General features: G+C 38.7%; 2 protein-coding genes across 2 annotated transcripts in view; one reads left to right on the top strand and one right to left on the bottom strand.

The window, feature by feature from the left end:
• The window catches only part of palm3 (paralemmin 3), a 38,620-nt gene extending 24,334 nt beyond the window's left edge, over positions 1 to 14,286 (bottom strand). The window contains exon 1 of the mRNA XM_015056363.1: positions 14,191 to 14,286. The gene's annotated coding sequence lies outside the window, so the exon portion shown is untranslated. The remainder of the gene's footprint in view (positions 1 to 14,190) is intronic.
• Positions 14,287 to 14,423: 137 nt separating this feature from the next.
• plppr2b (phospholipid phosphatase related 2b) overlaps positions 14,424 to 16,511 on the top strand; it is a 69,007-nt gene continuing 66,919 nt past the window's right edge. Inside the window, exon 1 of the mRNA XM_015056028.1 lies at positions 14,424 to 14,496. The gene's annotated coding sequence lies outside the window, so the exon portion shown is untranslated. The remainder of the gene's footprint in view (positions 14,497 to 16,511) is intronic.

Genomic DNA, 16,511 nt, shown 5'->3' with positions numbered 1-16,511 from the left:
TTTTTTTTTTATTCCAAATAAACAAAAATGTGAAAAAGTCTGCATTGTATTTATGTTCAGCCCCTCTGACTCAATACTTTTAACACCTTTGTGTTGCTATCGTATGTGCATGTCTCTCTTCGCACTGAATATTTTTTTTCGTCTACTGATCTTTGCAAAATAGCTGAAGCTATGGCTGGGTTGGATGAAGACCATCTGGAAACAGCTATTTTTTTTCTAGTTTTATCAAATATTCCCATTTTGATTTCAGCATGGCCTTTGACTGGGCCTTTCTAAAACATAAATATGCTTTGATCTGAACCTCTGACGGCTGCAGTTACAGCCATGCCAATGTAGTAAAGTTACACCAAAAAACACAATACAGAATTATACATCACACTAAGTCTTATGTCTAAAGAAATCAAGACATAAGTGTAATTTATAGAGTAATACATGATTTGTTTTGGTTTAGATTTCATTTATTTACACAGTCACATAAGACTGCATTCTAAAATAAGTGTGCACTATTTAGTTTACACTGTTTTGTGTCCGACTTGATTTAATCTTTTTATTTTCTGAGTTACCCTCATGGTGCACTAAGATGTGAAAAAGGAGTTGATCAGGAGAGTCTGGGAAGGGGATTTGCTGATGTCAGTTTCAGATAGGTGTTTGTGCATTTTGTGGGCTGATGAGCTTTTACTTACGTTTCCCCTCCGTCTCATTTTAGAAGGTCGGCTTGTTTGACTTAGTGTTGTTTTTTTATCTGTACTTTGAGTATGGGCTTATTATCTTATCATCGTTTACCCTAGTGTGTTTTATTTGCTGGATAGTTGATTTGACTCCTAATCAAGCAACCCCATCTCTGTAAGAGAAAATAATCCCCACAGTATGATGCTGACGCCACAAAGTGGGGATACTTTCCTCAGGGTGATCGGCAGTGTTTTCACACACACACACACACACACACACACACACACACACAGAGTTTTTCCTCTTGGTAAACACATTCAATCTGGGTCTCATCTGACCGCAGCAACCTTCCCCACAGTGCAGGAAACTGCCAATACAACTTCTTATGGCTTCCAATCAGCAGTAACTTTCTTCTTTTCACTCTCCAATACAGGCCAAATTTGTGAAGTGCATGATTGATAGTTGCCTGGCAACAGATTGTCACAGCCAGGCTGTGAGAATCCTCCAGAGTTACGATGGCCCTCATGACTGCTTTCCAGATTAATCCTCTCCTTGCCCAACCTGTTAGTCCAGGTGAACGGACATATCTTGGTCAGTTTGCATTTGTGCCAAACTCAGTGAAATTGCGTAAGTATAACTTTTATAGAACTTAATCATTTTTAGCTCCTTGACAAATTTCTGACCTATCTGCTGTGTTCTTTTGTTCACTAATGCTCCCTAACAAACATCTGAGATCTGCGCTTAACGGACACATTTATACCGACATTAAATTCTGTACAAACTGACTCCAATTGCCTATTAAGTGATTTCTGAAGAGCTCTATTTTCACCAGATTTCATTTGGAGGAATTATAGTAAAGGGAGAAAATGATGTATGATGTACCTTGCTCTTCACAAAATGCATTGCTGTGTTACATTAAACCCCAATAAAGCACAGGAGTTTGTGGCTGTAGCGCGACGAAGTGTGAAAAGGCTGTGAGTGACAGCGAGGTCCATATAATGTGTACATCTCTGAACACACAGGAAGTTAATCTGCCTGTCACATAAATACCTGTGGGTTAACTTTTGAGATACATACGGTAAGCCTGCTCAAATGATCACAAGGGAGAACGTAAGCTTCAGAGCTTCAAAGGCATGACTGCAAGGGAAAAATCAAACGAAATCTTCTAACAGGTCCCACTGTTCAGTGGTTAGGAAGTTTAATGCACTGACAATCTGACTAAACAGTGTTGAGAGAAGAGACGGTGATAAAAAAAAGTACAAAAAAAAAATAGCCCTCAAAGAAGCAAACTCCCTTTGCAATTATAAGAGAGATTGAGGGGGATCAACGGTGAACCATCAGGCTTCACACATACACACTGACTGACACACACCGACATACAAAAAGACACACACGTAAGACTAGTGTGTGTGCAGTGCAGAGTCTCTGTTGAGCAGGAGGTGGATAGATCTTCGCCTTTGCCTGCTGCTGCCCACTGCAGAAACAATTGTACACAAAACACACACCCACCGCTCTCCGTCTAAACTCTGCACTGCTCAGGAATGCAATGCGACAGATGTTTCCAGGTTTCACTGCTAAATCGGTAATGATTTCCTTCGGTCTCCCTCATACTTTTGCTCAGATTAATGCAGTCACAACAGAGATAAGAAAAATCATATTTAGTTGCATGCGTTTCATTTGCACACAATCAGCTTGGTAAATGAACCAAGAAACTGCACAAATAAGCTGTGGCTACACCAAGCATGTGACAATTGACATTGGTGTCAAATGAAAACAAAACCAGTGACATGTAATCTTAGAAAATATAGGCTAGTCGACCCACATCTAATTGTAACTTCTTCCCATCAGAGTGTCTGTGCATAGTGAATAAAGCTTCCAGTGCTGTGTCAGCACAATGTCTTATTCTTTACTTGAATTGTTAAGCAGTATAATTCCAAGAGTCAATTTTCAAACTGAAGCAACTGATAAGAGTCTTGTCTTTGAACCATTTCCCTTCCTTCCACTTAAATCTGAATGAGTTTTCTAAAAAGTCATTGTTAGGGCTTCTTAAAGAACTAAAGAAAACCAACAGTACTTCCTTCTGAATCGCTATAAAACTGCTGCCAGTTACCATACGATAAAAATTCTGATAATTTAAATGAAATCATCATTAAAACTTATTTTAGTACAGACTGCAAAAATAAAAAATTAACAAAAACATACTACATCCAAATGTTTTGTTCATAATGCAAAATAAAGGAAGATTTGTTCTAATTTTTTATTATGCTCTCTGAGAAAACATTATGAAGTTTATCAAAATCAGTGGAATAATTGCAAATAAGATCAGAAGTTTGAGATTGTGGTCAACATCGTCCAAATGTTGATTCAGCAATCCATTTCCTAAACAAACTAGGGGATTTAAATAATTCATGCAGACTAAAGATAGCTAACTATTGGTAAATTGGTTCAAGCTTCTTCCTGTATTCTCACCATGTTAGACATGGTTACCAGACATTTTTTATTCAAAACTAAACTAGAAACACAAGAAACGTCTCTAATAACTCCTATTTAGTGAGCCTTGCGACAAGGTCAAGCAAGTTTGTTTACTTCTTATGCCTCCTGCCAAAAATACAGATGGCTGAAGTAAATCTAATTAGCGAAGACGGCTACACGAAAGCTCTTTGAGTGGCACAGTTTTTGGTGGGGTTTTCTGATAAGTAATCTAGGCCAAAATCACCATCTGCCAGCTGCATCTGCACATTTGAAAGAACAGATCTGGAAGGACGTAGGACCATGATAATTATGACCAAGGTAACAACTATAAATGATCCACCAGTTCCATCAACAGAAAGAGCTACAGAGATTAGCAGGAATATCCAGAAAAAGAAGTCTAAAATATTATACTTTTTTTTTCTTCCTGGGAAAGCTAAAGAAAAACAACACAAGCCCCTATTCTGAATAGGAGTCCACATTGTTTCCACCAAAAACCAGAGCATGCGGCAAAGCATAGCTCCCTGAAAATGGAGCAAAACTTCCCAGTTTTGCTCCATTTCCAAAAATACTGTTACAGAAGAAACTTCCCTGAGATCAGGGCTGAGATCAGGTTCATCCTGGTGCGCTTCAGTGGAACTCATCCAATCCGTTTTAATGGCAAAGACTGATAAGGATCAAGCAATGTACCACAGCACTCACATCCAGCCGCTCACACAGATCTTCCATCACTTCAACCCACAAAACCAAATTACCCTTTTATAAGTCAACAATTACAACTCTGAGAGCACCTCACTAGTCGGCTCATAATATGTCAACCTTGTAACCACAGAAAAAAACTGCACAGAGATGAGGACTTTTAATTCTCATTTGAAATTGCTGGGTGAAAGGAGCATAGTGAAGTTGTGTTTTTCATTAAAAAGTAACATTTAAAGCTTGTAAGCATCATAATACTGTCCCAACTTAGAAAATTTGCAGTGGCAGCATTTTGTTGTGAAGTGTTTCGGTCCAGGAGGAGCGGTGCACCTCTTAAAACGGATGGCATCATGTGGAAAGAACCTAATGTGAAAATAATGACACAACATCTCAGTATATTAGTCATGAAAAATGACCTTCAGAAGATTACCGTCACACAGTCCTGATCTCAGTCCAGTAGAAAATTTGTTGGCACAGCTGAAAATGTGTATGTGAGCAAGGCTGCCAACAAACCTGCCTAAGTTACAGCAGTTTTGTTGGGACAAATGGACCAAAACTCCAGAAACCTATTGCGGGAAGTTTGTGAAAAGACATCTCACCCAAGTTTTTAATTTCAGAAGGCAATTCTACCAAATACAACGTAAACCTCTGAACTCAAAGAGACTCTAAAAAGCTCTCTCTTGGTGATCTGACTTAAACCACTTAGAAATAATTTGGGTAAATGAGAGAAAATGTCATGGTTTAGGTCATCCAGTGTATCTAAATATTTGGTTTTAACTGGATGATAAATATCCAATGGCTTAAACTGAGCTTTACAACAAACATATAATTTAGTCTGAAATAATTCACAAGCTGAGACAGAACTCTCCATTGCCCCAATTTAAAAAAAAAAAAAAAAAAAAGTTTGGGCTGGATTTAAGTTCAGTGCAAAACCATTTGTTCTCAACTCCTCTGAGTGATGACCTTGTTCAGAGCAGGAGACAGCGGTTTATCAACTGCCCCCTTTCCCGCCTCCCTTTGCAGTAAGACAGTTAATCAGTGTTCCTTTACTGTTTTGGAACACACAAACTCTGTCTCTCAACAGCTTTATCTTAGAGACCCTGTGCAAAGGCAGCTGAGGGACATATTAGAATACATGGTAAGAGGGAAAGCAGCATTTTAACCTTGATGTGGAATGAACTGTGTTTATGTTTAACTCTGCAGATGGGTGATTATAACTGAAGATAAAGTTTCCTCGAGGCACCAACAGAACAGTAGTGAACTATATCAATCAAAGCTCTTTATCCTGAACATCGCAGAAGATAGTGTGCGGATGACTCAGCTCTAAGAAGAACCGAACAACAGACGGATGAATCCCGCGCACACACACACAAGGAGGAGAAATGGAAAATCCTGCAGGCAACCAGAAAGGTTCAAATGTGCAACAGAACAAGACGCTGAAGAAGTGATGAGAATAGGGGGAAATCAGGTTGCGAGGCACCTGTTCTGACAAGTCCTAACAAGCAACTGAGGCTGTGAATTCTCAAATATGTTCTTCATCAGGTTCCCCCTGACACGTTGTGCTGTGCCTGTTTCCAGCCTGTCAGTGTCTTAAGTGTAGTCTTACTCAAGACCTGGGGCTTTTTCCAGAGCCTGAGTGCGATACCTGTGCTTTTGCACACTGATGATTAAGCATAGAATGTTCATAATTATGAAGTTAAACCAAAGTTTTAGGCATTTTTAGCAAGGACAACAAGAAAGTCAACCAAGAAGTGGAAATGTGCTGGGTGTGCGGGACAACCAGTGGGCAGAAATTAAGCTTGAAAGACACACCAACTTCCTACAAAAAAATATGAGTATCTAAAAACTGTGCAGCATGACTGTCACTTCTGCCAAACTTTGTTCAGCCATGATAAAGGCTGGACAGTAGTTACGGTACTATCTTAACTAACATTTCACCATGAAAATCCCATGGCAGTTCATTCCTGCTGTTATTCAACATCTGAATAAATTCACAAAAGTGGACAAGGTCATTGTAAGAAAACTACATCTTAATTGTATTTTTATGCACAACAAATTGAACGATCATGAAAACACCAAGTAAGATTCATAGTGAAGCTGGTGCAGTTGCAGTAGCATAAACAAGGTTTGTCTTGTCTGCTTTTGGCTTTTTGAGAAAAGAAAAAGTCTTTCAACTGTTGGTTTTGAGCAACTTGAGAATCTTTAGTGACAAATCCGCAGAGTATCTGAACATTTTTTTATCCGGAGACAGATGGTTGCAATTTATCTGTTCAAGCTTTGCTGTGGTTTAATCACTCACCAAGCAATTTTTAGAAAGACCAAACTACAGGAATGAGAAGCATGTTTTGACAGGTGGTTGTCCTAAAGAGAAACAGAATAACATTAGGCAAACGCGCTGAAATGAAAACCATCTTGTTTGGTGGGAATACTAATGCAGATTTGCTTCAGGCTCTATTTACTCACAAGCTAAACATAGAAGAGAAATGAAGCATTACCTAAACCAGTGTGAACACGGCCCGCTCAAACTCATCTAAGATTTAAGTTTTTTATCTTATGAGGATTTTTTTCCCCTCCAACACAAATGCAGACACTGCTGTACTTTTCGGACTTTAAACGGAAATATATATGGCAAGTTTTGGCGTGCTCCAGTCCTTTGTCTCTGTGCGCAGGATTAATGTGTCTGTGTTTGCATTTCAAACAGGTTTGGAAAGGAATGCACGACCGGTGTAATCCAGTCTCAGTTCATTTTGCCTATTGTCAAAGGGTCAAAAGACTGTGAGGCTGCTGGGCCTCAGAGACCTGGCCACAACGACACACATTTTTCCAGATAACAAACTGCAGGTTGAATCTAATCTGATTCATTAGGATGAAACAAAACAACATTACAGAAAACAACTTTCAACACTGATTTCATAGAGTGCTACTTAAGCTCCAATTCCCTGTATCTAAAAAAAACAACAACTTCAAAGTAAAATTACTAGTTGAGTAACCAGCTCTCAAGTTGATTCACCTTCCCATAATTTCATAAGTGAAACAAACAAATTTCCTTCTAACTATTGAGTTTGAAGAGTAAAAACTCAATAGTTATTCACAGGTTGTCATTCACAATGACAGGAGTGTCAAACTCCAGTCCTCAAGGGCCGCTGTCCTGCAGTGTTTAGATGTGCCACAGGAAAAAAACAGTGGAATGAAATGGATTAATTACCTCCTCCCTGTGTAGATCGGTTCTCCTGAGCCTTGCTAATGACCTAATTATTCTTTTCAGGTGTGGTGCAGCAGAGGCACATCTAAAAGTTGCAGGACAGAGGCCCTTGAGGACTGGAGTTTGACACCCCTGTCACGAGAGGACCCAAATTTGGGTCCTCTCGTGAATGACAGGTTAAACTTCAATAGCTTAAAGTACACTTTGACCTCTCTTACAAGACAAGAAAGACAACTGCAAGTCACTAAAGACTCTGAGGTTGTTGATGTGATTAAATAGCAGAAATAAGGTGAGAAACTGATGCTACTTGGTGGCACATGCATATTGATGTTTGTACCAGAAAATCTAAATCTTTTAAACGTAATCTAACTTGGTGTTTCTGGCACAGTCCAAAAATGGCTATTCTTTGGTGAAAAACAACTTCTCTATGTTCATCACTAGATCACCATTTCTCATGGCACAAGTTGTCGTCAACGTCTCAGTGTTTCTCCTCTAAGCTAAAGTTTACATCATAAAGCTTTAACCAGTTGGTGACAACGTGTGAAAGTGCCTGGAGAAGTTATTCTAAGCCGTTATTATGAGTCCCGGATACAGAGAGGTTATGTAAAGCCTCTCACCTGTAATAAAAACATGTCATATCTCTGTGAGAAAAGTAAATAAATCGTCAGCATGGCAAAAGCTTGCAAGCTAGTGACTGCGTAGACCGACTGTTTCAGTCCGCTTCATAAGTTGATTTTTTTGGATCAGGTGAGTCTACTGGGATAACTTTCAAACAACTATGACACCTGGAAAGCATGATTTCTGTTTCACAACTACCAGTGATGCAAAATTCAAAGGTTTTTGGACTGAGCAGTAGATTGGTCACGTTGGTGACCTGATGTAACTCTATTTGGAAACCGATTTTGGGGTGAACAAAACAGCACCAACCATAACAACAGTTGCTTCAGATTCTAGATCCTTAATAACCACCATCAGAGTTATATAGCTGCTAAGATCAGCTCAAACAGATGGTGCGAATAGCCGCTAAGATTCACAACTCCGAGGAGGCATTTGCTTTATCTACAAACTCAAGGTGAGATCACATATTGTGGAATAGGTAAGGGGACTTTAAAGAAGCTCTCTCAACAAATACTAAACTAACAATTTAAGCTTGACAGCTTATAACAGACTTTTTTTTTATTTTGAAGAAAAGAAGTAGTTGGTCTGCTGTTGTGCCAGAGTCGACTAATAAAGACTTATCTTCTACAGAAAAGCATCACATTTTGGACTGCAGGTGCCTTCTGAATTTTATCTTTAATGTTTAAATGGACAAAATGATTTACGATGTGAATAAATCCAGCACTGGTGGAGCTAGACTTGCAGAGCTCCAGCAAAGCAGGGAGAATGACTCATTTGTTTAACCGTATGCCCAGGTAGAACAATGTCTGACAGCTGCAAGAGAAATGAAATCAAATGAATTCCACCTCCTCTGATGTAAAATGTCCATATTGCACATGGAAAACACATTTCTAGCAGTTTGCAGAACAGAAGCTCAGCCACCAAAGAAGCTGACTCATTTCAGTGTGGGACTTAGATCTTCCTTTGGCACTCTGCACAATTCAGCAGCAGGTGAGCTTCCTCTAAATTAGTTGTAAACTGGCAGAGATATAAAGACATGATTTACCACATAATTGACCACATAAACCACATCACAGATTAGTTCCAGCTTTGGAAGGATGTGCAACAATAGACAGCTTCCTGGCACCACTTAGTGCTTGCTATATATTAGTTTCTCTCATCACCAGGACACCAACCTTGCCAAAAAATATATATCAAATCCTGCATTAACTGGCATTTTGCTGTCTTTCAGTTAATCCATAGCATGAAATGAAGAAATTAAATAAAAAAACAAAAAAACAAATCCTGAACTTGGTCAGCTAATGTTGACTGAAGAGAGAGGTGGATCTTAATTAGTGGCTGCTAAAGCGATAATCAGTCCTGCTTCGCAGTAATCTCTTCCCTCTTCCTTTTGCACTTAACTCGCAATTACATTTAATATAAAAGCAGCATATCATCTGCCACTTTGCATCCTGACAGATTTACATTATTTTTATTGTTGATAACTGAAAACATTTGCCAACCTGAAAATTAATGCAAAGGCCTTTCTGAACGGTCTATAAAATTTATAAGATGTACAGTTAAGCCAAAACTGATTTCATTGTTCTCATTAAATGAAGAGATTTGTTTTTGAATGGAAAAGACACATCCATTTTCCAAAAGATACAAGGATGATGCACAAAGGGTATCATTAAGGGGCAAAAGAAAATATACATTTTATTTACCTTTGAGTTGCATTTTTCAAAATTTGTATGCCCCTTTTCATTGTAGGGGTCTTCAAGATCTGCTGCCCTGGCGATTCATGCTCCAACACAGCTGAATCAAATGATTGAATTACCTATTCAGCATGTTTGGCAAACACCTACACGTCGGTGTAGAACATCTTGTATTGCTTAATAATACTTGCTACTGTGGATTCTCAAACTTGAAGGTATTCATATGTGGTCTTGTAGTGGAGTTGTGAACCGCCACAATGAACAGCCGCCGTTCTTCGCTGAGCGCAGTCTTTTGATAAAAAAAATGTTAAGCACTTTGAACAAATGTTTGACCAGATTAGAATGAAAAAGTCCTCAAGGCAAGGTTACACCTGAGTTTTGCCTCAATTCCATCTTCAACAATATTCCAGTGTGAAATTTTCTTTGCGATGTATAGGTTCTAGAAAGTAGTGTCAACAATAACAACCAGAAACCTGAAGATTCAGAACAAAACGTCCACGTAAGACCCACTGTTTCCCAGCAGCACTGTTGAAAGCCCATCAGCTCTTCTCTTTCCCACAGTACATTTGGGTCACATGACTTCTCTTTAAATGTCTTATGAACCATCCTACATCATTACATTTAAGTAAACAACAACAACATTTATTTGACCTGCTATGGTAATTTTGTTGTTTGCTCTGCTCTGAGAAGCACGACATCTTTGTTTGCTACTTCTTTTGCCAATTCACATTGGCCAACACAAATGTTGTCAATAATTATCAGGTTTTCCATCATTGGATACCATTTAAGTCCAGCTGTGGAAATACTAGCAATGAGCAACATAATTCTTGCAACATCTTACAACTCTGTAGGGATTGCTAAAGAACGCTGTAAAATTCCCCCACCTCCTAAAACAGAAATGAACAGCAAGAGTAAAATGAAAGAGAACTGCACTAAGGTTCAACATTTGAGTGACGAGGCATGACAGGTATCTCAGACATGCTTGGACAGATAAGATGACATCATGCAGAAATGTGCTGCAAGTCAAGTGAGCTCTGTGGGAAGCAATTTAGTCTATATTAGCACAGCAGACACAGGTTTAAGAGTGACACCTATACTTTTAAACTGAATGAGTGGGTGTATCCAACATTTTAACAACAGGTTTTAGTTTCTCTTTTATTGTAGTGAAAATTTATAGTCTGAAAAAATGCTTAGGATCCTGACAGCCACTAACTTTGGGCAAACAAGAATCCTACAACAAAAATATAAAAAATGCTGCTAATCAGAGTCTTTCTTCAAAACCACATGCAATTAAAATGATTTTTACAACAGAACCAATAGCAATTTAACGAAGCTCAGCTCATTTTGGTAGCTTCTCCCGTTTGCTTTAACAAAATCACATGCAGAAAATGAAGGAGTATTGACTGAAGCCTTTCAGTCAATACTCACTTTGTAGACCTTCCTAATAAAGTATAAAGATATAAACTTGTTTTGATTTACATTCCCAGCTCCATACCTAGTCTGCTAGGTCTTAAAAATGTCATGGGACTGTGCCCCCTATGCTTGTTTTCTTGCTTCTTTTTAATATGCGGAAAATTAAATTAAAGTCCAATTAACAAAGTGTGTACCGTTTTGTGTATGGCCTCTCTGTTTTTGTTCCATTATTCTATGTATGCTCTGTCACCTGAGGCCACATTTCTGCTTGCCCATAAAAGCAACCCTGAAGGGAAGTTTGTTTGTGTGCTGTGCACCTTAAGACAAAGAACAGCATGTATTTGAAAAGAAAAAACTCTTTACTCCCAAAAAACAAACAAACCTCCTTCCCAGGACCACTTTCGTAATTTAAAACAAGCTAGTAACACACATAAGTTTGCTTCTGCTTATAACCACAGTGCAGAGGGACATCTATAAATGGTAACACGTCTTATGGTGAAACTGTACATGATTGAGACGTATGCCGGAGGTGATGGGACAGTGAGGAATTTTCCTCTTGCTTAAAATTCAGCCTTGATCATGTTGGCCAGCAGAGAGGTGGAGGATTTAATCACTGTCAGCCACTCTTTTGTCTCCCCTCCTTTATCTTTCAGGTTTTTTTAAAATCTATGTGAGCCTTGTCAGACTCTCATTCTCCTCCTGTTCTTTTCAATGCCATTTGAAAAGATAAGACACTTGCTGATTGGTGGTGCTGACAAACACAGTTTCATCTTGCCCTTTTATCTGCCTTTAATAACTATCCCACCCAGTGCACTGCACCCCCCACTGTGCCCTTTTTTTGTGCATTAGAGAAGATTTTCCAGAGACAGATCAAAAACTAGACTTTGCAAATGTTGGCCTCATTGATTGGCTAAACGGTCAATATTTTTAAAAGAACAGTGGCAGACATCTTGAGTGTTATGCAGTGTTTGATTTGTGCTCAGAGTGTTAAAATTTCCAATTCATAAAAAAACACGTCAGGGTTGAAAATCCGAGGTTAAACACTAAGCACAAGATCAAAGATCAATATGACTTACTCATACATAAAAAATATTCATAGTTGAACTTATAAACTGTTAGGATCTGAATTCTGTGTCAGATTTCTGATATCTAGGAGCAGAGGATACCGTACCATGTTCATGAGAGAAGATTCAATCGGGTTTTACTACTGTTTAAAAAAAAATACTAAATTCTTTTCATTTCACATTGAAAGAATTGGTTAACACAGCTATTAAACATGTTCCATGAATCCATGATAGACAGAGCTGGAAACTCAAAAGTATAAAACTGAGTCTTTGCAACAAAAAAATATTCAACCTTCCCGTCACAGGTTGACCACCAGCACGACTCGATATGCAAGTGTATACAGTCTCCTTTTAAGTAGCTTCTTACACATCTCTGCTTCTTCCGACTTAATTTTAAACGTCTGTCTGATGCTGAAGGTATGCATTCTTCAGTCTTCTTCACTCACTAACAGCGTTCACACTGAAGAGTGTTCATTACCTCTGTCTGTTAGCATTCAGATATGGGAGGAATTTCCTGATTGTGAAAAGAATACCAGCCCCTGGTCAAGCTAAAAATCAACAGATTCCCCGTCACCAGTGCATTAATCAGTGCAACTCTAAGCAAAGTAACCAAAATCTCACAGGTTTTCCGACTTTCAACTGGAACTAGATTAAGTCTGGCGTGATGTCATTTTGTGATGAGAGCTCCAGGCTAATCAGAAGACCCTATTAAAATAATGTTGGGTGTCTTAAGAAAACATAATGAACAGGAAGGTAAGGCAAAAGGGTGAAAATATTTCTTTTGAACATGCTATAGAGAAGTGCTGACCAGTACCACCAGCCTGCTTTGGTCCTTCGATATTTGTCCTTTCACTATAGCTCCTTAACGAGATTTTTTTTTCTTTGACAATGGAGAAGTGCACTTGTAAACAAACCTTCAAGAGACTAACTACCATCTGAGAGCCAAATTAAGCCGGCAGGTGAGTAACACCTCCTGGCTGGGGCTTTAAGTACCTCAGTTCTTCAGTTTGACAGAAAGAGGAGCCACCTCAGCAGCCCCTGCTGGTATCTCTTGCCTGTGAAGATCAGTATGCACAGCTGCATGCTAAGCAGCTCTGGCTGCATAAAGTCAAACAGATCTGTTACGGCTGTGTCTAAAAGTAAAGAGGCAGCTTTGTATTTTTTACAGGATTTTGTTGGAAAAAAAAAAGTTATGTGGTTAAACTGACTGGCCTTACTTGACATCTAAATTTGAATGGAATGGATTTATTCTGGGGGGTGTTGCAAGATGCAGCTGCAGCTGTGGCTCTCCAGCCAATAACAACAGAGCAAATATGTCAAAGTATTGCTTAATACAATCTAAACTCCATGCAGATTTTGACTTGATAGAAAACTGATTTAAACCAGAATCCTTAGAGACAGGTATATATTGTGATAAGTAATTGTAAATATAAAGTAAATATGCCATCCAGCAGAAGTGCTGTTTAAGCATTCTAATTGTTAGTTTAGGTGCTGTACGAAACGAACAATTGATACAGTTTGCCAATTACTGAACAACGTGCCAACGTGGTCAGCTTCTCCGTTTTCCTTTGTTTTATAAAGGTAATTTACAAGTTTATGGTAACATCTTGCCCCTCAAAAATTAGCTTTCACACACATTTGCCTTTGATAACATCAAATAAGGCATAAATCATCTGATCAGTAATAAAAGCAATATATATTTATATTCTTTTAAATTTCACATTACTCTTGAGTACTCACAAATCCCACAATTATAGAGGTATAGCACATTTTATGTGAGGCAAATAAGCATGGAAACAAATCCGATTGAAAAATCTAAGCAGGAACATACACAGAAAACAATCAATGTCACTTTAATTATTCACAGCATTTATCACCATGGGTAAGAGGGCAGTGAGAGTCAAACACTTTCTCACACACAAGGATGAATCAATCACGTCATAAGCTATCAAAAGTTGCATGTCCTCCATACAGTTCACTAATGCCAGCTGAACTGCTCGCGCCTCTTGTGATGTCATGAACCCAAATACACACGCAGCAGAATTTGCCGTTCTGAACCCATTTTAAAACTTTGTGCAGGCTAATGTTAAATCCCACAATCGATATCCATACTTCACGACCCACAGGCTGATGTTTTCTTGACAGGGCACTTTTACTTTTAATACTGACAAAGCATGCAATAGTGAATGGTATCTTTAACTGAGGTCAGACAAGTCAACAGCTGCTGGGGCGGTGCAGACCTGGCTCGGCTCACTTCCACCATCTGGCCCAGACTCAAAAGGTGTCAGTCGAGCACGTACGCCGAACTTACCAAGACAAATATTCATGCTAAAATGTTTCCAAAGCCGAGCCAAAGTGCACTCACCTGTTGAAAGCTTTGCGTCTTGGGAAAAAAATACACCAAGTTTTAAAATAATAATAGTAATAATAAAAATATGAAAAAAACGCCAATCGTTAAAAAGTAAAGGGGATAGTTATCCTGCGTCCCGCTCCAAAAGGAAGAGCAAAAACACGAGTCAAAACACCTGAGAAGGCTCGGCTTTCTTCGCTCCGCTGCGCAGCCACGCGTTCGTCACATTGACAACAGCGGGACGAGGCGACGTCAGAGGTTCAAACTTTAAAGTCCTCCGAAGTTAGCCTAAAGCGGGGAGCCACAGCCTGAGTGGAAAAGGTAATAATGCCCTCGGTCCTGCAGCGTCTTTATAGTCCGTGTGTGAGGAGGAACGAGGTCGGTGTGAGCTGCACAGTTACCTGACTCCTCTTATTACAGGGAGGCCAGCCCTCCTCACACTGCAGCCTCATGTTTCCTGTTATTTTCCCTCTGAATGGCAGCGGAGTAGACAGACTCACACGGACTGGGCTTCCCTCTAGGAACAGGTTGAGATGCATCACCTAACACGAATTTTCATCCTGAGACTTACAGCCTTTTTACACAGCAGTTTAAATTAACGTGGTATTTACGCTCACCCTGCATCTCTCACTTGGTGTAAAAACAGTTTAGTTTATTATTACATTAGCGAAGTAAGACCATAACAATTATGACCCTAAGTTCTTAGAAGTACTGAATTTACTGAATTTATATTTAAAGACAAACGTGCATCTTCACATTTTTAGCTGGAGCGTAAGCAGATTAAAGCGGACAGAGAAAAACCGGTGCACGTTGTCATATTGTCAGAATATCAGAATATGTTAAGGGTGTCTTGATGACACCCTTAAAATATTCACTGGTCTGTGTAAAACATCAGTAAGGCAGCTGAAAATGCAGCACGTCCAAAATGCAGCTGCAAGAGTCCTGGCCAACACTGACACAAATGGACATCACACCACTTTATAAATCATTGGTCTAGCACTGCTTAAGGCCCAAAGAAGATTTCTTACCTAGGACCTAACTCAGTGTTTCCATGACCAGAAGTAAACAAGCTGAGGCAAGTTTCTGTAGGCTCTTCAGCTTTGGAGCACTTACCTGAAAGCCAGAGATGTTGCAGAAACTGTTGGCTCCTTTAAATCAGGACTGAGAATATAGTTTTGTACTATTGCTTTTAATACAATAGTACAAAACTAAACGTCTGCCGGAGATGTGCTTTTACGCCTGGAAATGCAAGACGGGGAGTGTGATGGAGTTTGAGATTGAAGATTACATTTGGATTTAAATAAAAAAAATTAAACATCAATTTCCAATCAGGCTTTTTAACCAGTCTCTTAAATCTACCTTTTAACTTTAGTTTCTTTTATGCAGTTATTTAGGTGTTTGACATATTTACATCTCTTAAACACTTAAAAAGGGTTTTCTCTCTGCTTTGATGTTTCGTGAAGCACTTTGGATTGCCTTATGAATATAGATACAAACATTATAAAAAAAGGGAAAAAAATGTTACAACATACAATATAATAACTACAAACACTTTTAACATAAATTTAAAAATGATGCCACCATTTCAGAGTTGCCGACAGATTCTCCCTCTCGAGTTGTTGAGCTGTGCAGCTCCTCCAGAGTTACCAATGCCACCTTGGCTGCTCCTCTGATTAATGCTCTGCTTGCTCTGTCTGTCAGTTTCGGTGAACTCTTTTTACTAATTAGCTGACTTCTGTTCCCTAATTGTTGCAGGTGTCTGTTACATTAAATCCCAATAAAATGCAATAAAGTTTGTGAGTACAGCAAGAGATAAAGATAAATGGATATGAACATTTTGCAACGCATAGTAAGTTTGTCTTCCATTTGTTTCACGTGGATTGAATAATAGTGGCGCTGAAAACAGTGCAACAACTGCCAGAGACAGTAAAGTGAAAGAGCATGCAGTAGTAGGATGATTAGGTGCCGGTCTGTAATAAAACTTTAGATTGTTGTTATGATGATGTGTGCTATCAATGCATGTTTGGCTTATTATTTTATAAGATGAGATTAAGCAACAGACTTTGAATAAACCTCCAAGGAAACACTGCCATATAAGTGACTTTACTTTTATGACTTCGTGAAGCAATGCATCTGTTTAATATAATTATTTAGAAAACTCTTAAACTCTTGATTGTATGAGAAATTTTGCAGCATGTCAAATATGAAAAGCTAAATTCTTCTGTTTATTATATATATATATATATATATATATATATATATATATTTTTTTTTTTTTTTTTTTTTGCTGCAGGAAGAAAAAAAGAAGTCAAGGAAAAAAGAGGGGCAACTTTTTC

The sequence above is a fragment of the Poecilia latipinna genome, unplaced genomic scaffold (genome assembly GCF_001443285.1).
Source record: "Poecilia latipinna isolate Pla-1442-1.1 unplaced genomic scaffold, P_latipinna-1.0 Scaffold4, whole genome shotgun sequence".
NCBI classification, from domain to species: Eukaryota; Metazoa; Chordata; class Actinopteri; order Cyprinodontiformes; family Poeciliidae; genus Poecilia; species Poecilia latipinna.
This window is presented reverse-complemented; position numbering and strand designations above follow the sequence as displayed.